This window comes from Podarcis muralis, chromosome W (genome assembly GCF_964188315.1).
Source record: "Podarcis muralis chromosome W, rPodMur119.hap1.1, whole genome shotgun sequence".
In the NCBI taxonomy this organism is placed as follows: domain Eukaryota; kingdom Metazoa; phylum Chordata; class Lepidosauria; order Squamata; family Lacertidae; genus Podarcis; species Podarcis muralis.
Window position 1 is genome coordinate 2,346,922 of NC_135674.1, and position 6,096 is coordinate 2,353,017.

Genomic DNA, 6,096 nt, shown 5'->3' on the forward strand with positions numbered 1-6,096 from the left:
GATTTGAATTGAACTGCTTCCACCCTCTCAGCTCACAAGTCCTCAGGCTTCTCCTTGACTGCTTTTCACATAATAAACAACAATGGGAAATAAACTCCATTTAGCTGCATTCAAAGGTGAACTTACCTAATTCGCAATTCTTGGAAAAATATGGAGACCAAAACAGCAATCTTTTGAAATTCACACCTCTGACTTTTTCAGGGTTGACCCAGCCAGGTATTGTTCACAAAAAATGTATTTATGAGGGTGTCAGGGGCTCAGGAGCAGAGGCACAGGGGAGAGAGGAAATGGAGAGCGAGGGGGAGGAATCTGAGGGCAGCGGAGGGCAGAATGACAGTGACCCGAGAGATTCCATGAGCCTCTCCAGTGAATCAGAAGATTCCCAGAAGGGGGCGCCGATGGCCAGGGCAAGGGGGGTCCCAGGGGGGACACACCAGAAGCAGGGGGCCAGTGGAGACTCCCAGAGCAGTAGCTGGAAATCAGGGCCAGCTTCCCCACCAGAGCGTAGTGGGGGGGGAAGAGTCCCATAGGTCAGAGTCAGCGTCTCCTCCGGCAAGCAGGGAGGAGGAGTCAGGCCCAGCTAGCGTCCCCGAAGAGGGGAGCAGCGACAGGAGCAGTATAACGGTCAGAAGGAAGGTGGCAGGCTGGACGCGCGCGCCAAGTTCAAATGTACAGGCGCGCGGGACAGCAGGAAGCCCGGATTGGGAACCAGGTCCTAAAGCCCGCCGGAGGGAGGGGGAAGACTCGGGGGAGTCAGCGTCAGAAGAGTCTAGAAAGGGGAAAACCCCGGCGGACAGGCGGACCCAGAGGAAGAGGGAGCAGAGAAAGAGGTGGAGAAAGGCTAGGGTCTTAAACTTGTCTCTGGGGGGAGGAGACTCAGATGGAGCTTCAGCGGTCTAGGGTTTAAGACGTAGAGCTGCGCGCCGTGGCTGTAAATGAGAAACTGAACTTCAATAAAGACTATTTAATATAACAACGGACTGGCGTTGGTCCTCTGTGAGCTGGGACCTGAGGCAGCTCTGACAGTAAGCTCCGTCTCACTAATTTAACCCTCGCAGCGTGAGTTGGCGCAGCGAGGGGCAAAACTTGGTGTTTTGCGAGCTCACGAAGAGAGGGAAAAATGACTACAGAGGTGAAGGTGCAAGAGCTGGAACAAGCTGTTCAGACACTTTACGCACAAGTGGAGCTTTCCAGGAAGAGAGAAGAAGAAGCAGCAGCGTTCTGCGAGGATCTGCGGACCAGGTGGGAAAAATTGGGCAAGGAGGGACTGCCAGGACCCAAACCGGAGGGAGTTGGCCTCGGGAAGAGGGGGGGCAGCATCGTAGCCCATTTTGACGGGAACCTGCAGCAGTATCCTAACTTCAGAGCAGACATAGTTTTCGCGCTCAAATTGCTTCGGAAAGACTTTAGAGATGAGGAGGAGAAAGTGGGCTTCATAATAACTCATCTGCATGGGGAAGCTAAATCGTGGCTGCGCACTTTATGGCGCGAAAATGACCCCGCCCTCAATGATTCAGACGCATTTCTCAAAGCTATGGACGCTTGTTTTAAATCGACGGTAGATGTGGATGTCGCCAGGAGGGAAATGCATGGGTTGAAACAGGGCAAAAGCACTGTAAGACAATATCACTCCCACTTTTTTGGATTGGTAAATGTGCTCGGGTGGGAGAAGAATTCCGCTGCCGTGAGAGATCTGTTCTGGGAAGGACTAAATGGGGCTGTGAAAGACGAGCTGGGAAGGGGGGAGAGACCCACCACCACCACAGAGGTCATACAAAGAGCCCTAGCGGTAGGCGTGCGCCTGGAAGAACGCCCTTGGAACAGGAATGAGGGAGGTTTAGGGCGCACACAAGCCAGGACAACTCCTTTCCTACACAGAGAGACGGGACGCACGGAAACCACGCCTCCAGTGGGGAGGGGAGAAGAACCAATGGAGATAGGTGGTGCTGGGGCTCAGACAGCAACCAGAGCCCAAACACCAGGAGCAGTCAAGGCGAAGACTCCTAGAGGGAACAGGAAGTGCTACATCTGCGACAGTGCGCAGCACATGGCCAAAGAGTGTCCCCAGAGGATCCAGAAGCACACTGCAGCCTCAGCAACAGTAAGGGGGGCAGATCGACAGGAGGAACAGGTACAGGGAAACGACGAAGCCTGGTTGGAGGGAGAGGCGCTGGGGCCCAGCCAGGCAAGTCAGTGAAGCAGTCCCCAGAGATTTTACAGCCCACAGATCCCCTCCCACCCAAACCAGTGGTGCAACTCACCGCATCGCTCCAACTGCCAAATGGACTCACCCTGGAAGTTCCTATTACCATTGACTCTGGCAGTAATGCAGATTTTATAGGAGTGGACTTTATCCGGCAACATCGCATAGCGCTCTTACCAGCCACAATGCCCCTGAACGTAGTCACGGTCGATGGCAGGGAGCTACTGGGAGGACAGGTGGCACAACAAACGCCCCCTATGGTGATGCAAATTGGAAATCACCGCGAAGTCATAAGCTTCAACGTCACCCACCTGTCGGACACACCCATAGTGTTGGGCATGAGTTGGCTGGATAGGCACAGCCCGGCATTGGCATGGTACCAGCGTCAATTGACCTTCGGCTCCTCCTACTGCGCGGAACATTGCATCCAGCCCAGCCAGGAAGGGGAGGGGCAGGAGGATGAACCACAGCTACACCTAGGCATGGTGCAAGCAGTACCGAACAAGTACAAGGCGTTTTTGGAGGTCTTCTGCGAGAAGGAAGCGGACAAGCTGCCGCCCCACAGGCCCTACGACTACAAGATTGACCTCCTGCCGGGGGCGAAGCTGCCTACTGGGAAACTGTATTCCATGTCTGAAGACGAACTACAAGAACTCAGGGAGTTCATAGATCACAACCTGAAGCGGGGATTCATCCAAGAATCCAAAGCAGTGGGGGGCAGTCCCGTGTTTTTCGTCAAGAAAAAGGACACGCCCCAAAAAAGGCTGATAGTTGATTACAGAATCATAAATTCCAAGACAAAGCCCACAGCTTTCCCCATGCCCAAGATAGACGACCTGCTCGCTACGGTGAGGAACGGACGGAAATTCACCAAGTTGGATTTACGAGGAGCGTACAACCTTATACGTATGGGGGAAGGCGATGAGTGGAAGACGGCCATGTTTACACCTTTGGGCACCTATGAATATCGAGTTATGCCATTTGGTCTCCAAAACGGCTCTCACTGCTTCCAAGCTTTTATGCGCCACGTGTTAGCGGGACTCCTCTACAAGAAGTGCGCCTGCTTCCTGGACGACATCCTGATCTTCTCGGAATCGCAGGAAGCTCACGAGGGAGACGTCAAGGAGGTCCTGCAGAGACTACGGGAGCACAGACTTTACGCCAAGCTGGAGAAGTGCCAGTTTGACATGACGGAGGTGGATTTCCTGGGCTACAAGCTATCCGACAAGGGACTCGCCATGGACAGCGCCAAGGTCCGTTCGGTGTTGGACTGGAAGAGCCCGCGCAATAGGAAGGAGGTCCAGAAGTTCGTCGGCTTCGCCAACTTCTATCGCAAGTTCATCAAAGGGTTCGCGATGGAAACGGCGGCCATCACGGACACCCTCAGCTCCAAGAAGAAGAAGTTCACCTGGACGGACCAGGCGGAGCAGTCCTTTCGGAAACTCAAGCAGCTCTTCGCGTCCGAAGAACAGCTGCTGCACAGCTGCTGCACGCAAACCAATGCGGGTTGAAACGGACGCCTCGGACAGAGCGGTGGGGGCGGTCCTGTTGCAGCAAGACCCGCAGGGGGATTGGAGGCCGTGCGCATTCTACTCCAGGAAACTCAGCAAGTCGGAACAGAACTACACCATCTGGGACAGGGAGTTGCTGGCCATTCAAGCAGCCTTCAAAGCGTGGCGGCACTTCCTCATCGGAGCCAGACACACAGTGCAGGTCCGCATGGACCATAAGAACCTGGAGTACTGGCGCACGGCGCGGTTCCTGAACCAGAGACACATACGCTGGGCGGAGTTCTTTGCGGATTTCGACTTCCGGATAGAATACATCCCGGGAGACAGCAACGTCATGGCGGATGCACTATCCAGGAAGCCGCAGTATCTCGAGGAAGCGGCACCGGTGGCGGCCAAGCACATTTTCGCACCGAAAGCGTGTGCGTGTGCTTCAGGCACAGTGGACCTGGACGCGGTGCGTCGCGCGCTGCAGACGGACTCATTCGCACGATCCAAGATGGAGGAGGTGCAAACCGGCACAGCGAAGGACGGAGAGTTCCAGATACGCGACGGACTACTCCTCCGGAGAGGGGCGCTCTACGTGCCGGGGGACGACCTCCGCGCGAAAGTCCTGCAGCAGTTACACGACGCGCCCAGCGCTGGGCACTTCGGCAAGGACAAGACAGCGGAATTAGTAGCCAGAGACTTTTGGTGGCCCAAGATGAGGGGTGAAGTTGAGGATTACGTCGCTCGGTGTGACACATGCCAAAGGGCCAAACCAGTACACAGGGCGCCGGCGGGACTGCTGGAACCGCTTCAGACGCCGTTTGAACCGTGGGAGAGAGTGGCCCTGGACTTTGTCACAGATCTGCCCAGCTCGAGAGGCAAAACAGCGGTGCTCGTGGTCGTAGACCTGTTCACCAAGATGGCGCACTTCATTCCTTGCGCGAAGGTTGCCACGGCGGAACAAACCGCCAAGCTGTTCATAGACCACGTGTTCAGAGTTCACGGCTTGCCGAGGTCCATCCTATCCGACCGGGGGCGCCAGTTCGTCTCAAGTTTCTGGCAGAAGCTGCTGGGCATCCTGAACGTCAAGATCAACTTAGCATCGGCACGACACCCGCAGACCAACGGACAAGCGGAGAGGGTCAACGCCATCATGCAGCAGTACCTGCGATGCTACGCGAACCAACAACCCTCGACCTGGGTGGACTACCTACCGCTGGCCGAGTTTGCCTACAACAACACGAAGCACGCGTCTACAGGGGTGACGCCGTTCTTCGCCAACAATGGGCGGCATCCCAGAACCTTCCCGGGGTTAGAGACGAAGGGGGAGGGGGAGCCACAGGGGGCAGAGCACTTGGCAGCAGAGTTGCAGGAGGTCCACGAGCAACTCCGAAGGAACTTAGAACTAGCAAAACACGCCTACAAAGTGCAGGCAGACAGGCACAGGAGAGTCGGGGAAGACATCCAGGTGGGGGACTGGGTATGGTTAGCAGCCCAGGCAGTGCCAGCCAGAACGTTAGCTAAGAAGAAGCTTGGACACAAGCAGCTAGGGCCTTACCAAGTCGAGGCGCAGATCAATCCAGTGCCCTTCCGGTTGACGCTCCCGGAGGGTTCCAGAATGCACCCGGTCTTTCACAGGTCGGTGCTCACACCCTACAAGGAACCCCACAGGTTTCAGACCCCAAGGGCCGCACCAGACCCACTCAGCAAATCACCAACAGGGAAGGGGTCACCGAGGGTGGCACCACTCAACGAGGTCACGGAGATTTTGGACTCGAGATGGGGGGAAGAGGGAGTTGAATATCTCCTCGCCGAGGAAGGTACCCCAGCCAGCGCCAACAGGTGGGTACCGGACTATGCCTTGGCGGAGCGATACCTCAAAGACGAGTTCCATGCACTCTTCCCTCACAGACCTATGCCGGCAGATTTTTTCGACGACTGGCTTTTCACACCCACACTCTCCGCCAGCACGTTCCAGGGGTTCTCATCAGCGGAGGAACCGGCGCCAGACACAAGCTCCCCAGAGGGATCGCTCTCGGGGTTTGGCACGGACCGCTCTTATTGGTGGGACAATCAACCGGAAGTTGGGTGGAGCAGGGGACTCTTACACGCAACCTCGCCCGAGGTGCCAGGGGGAGAGACGGACATGGATGGGTTGGGGGAGGATCCTGCATTCGAGCACAGCTGCAGAGAGATGGAAGCAGAGGAGATCGACGTCGACGAGCCTATTACGAGCTGGCCGGATCCAGATGACCGGCTGCGCACCAGGGGGAGAGAACGGTATCCCGCATTCACCCCAGCAGCACTGGAGCACCCAGAACCCGCCCCCGAAGAGAGGGAGGGGGAAGGGGGGCTTCGAGGGGGGGATGGATGTCAGGGGCTCAGGAGCTGCGTTTC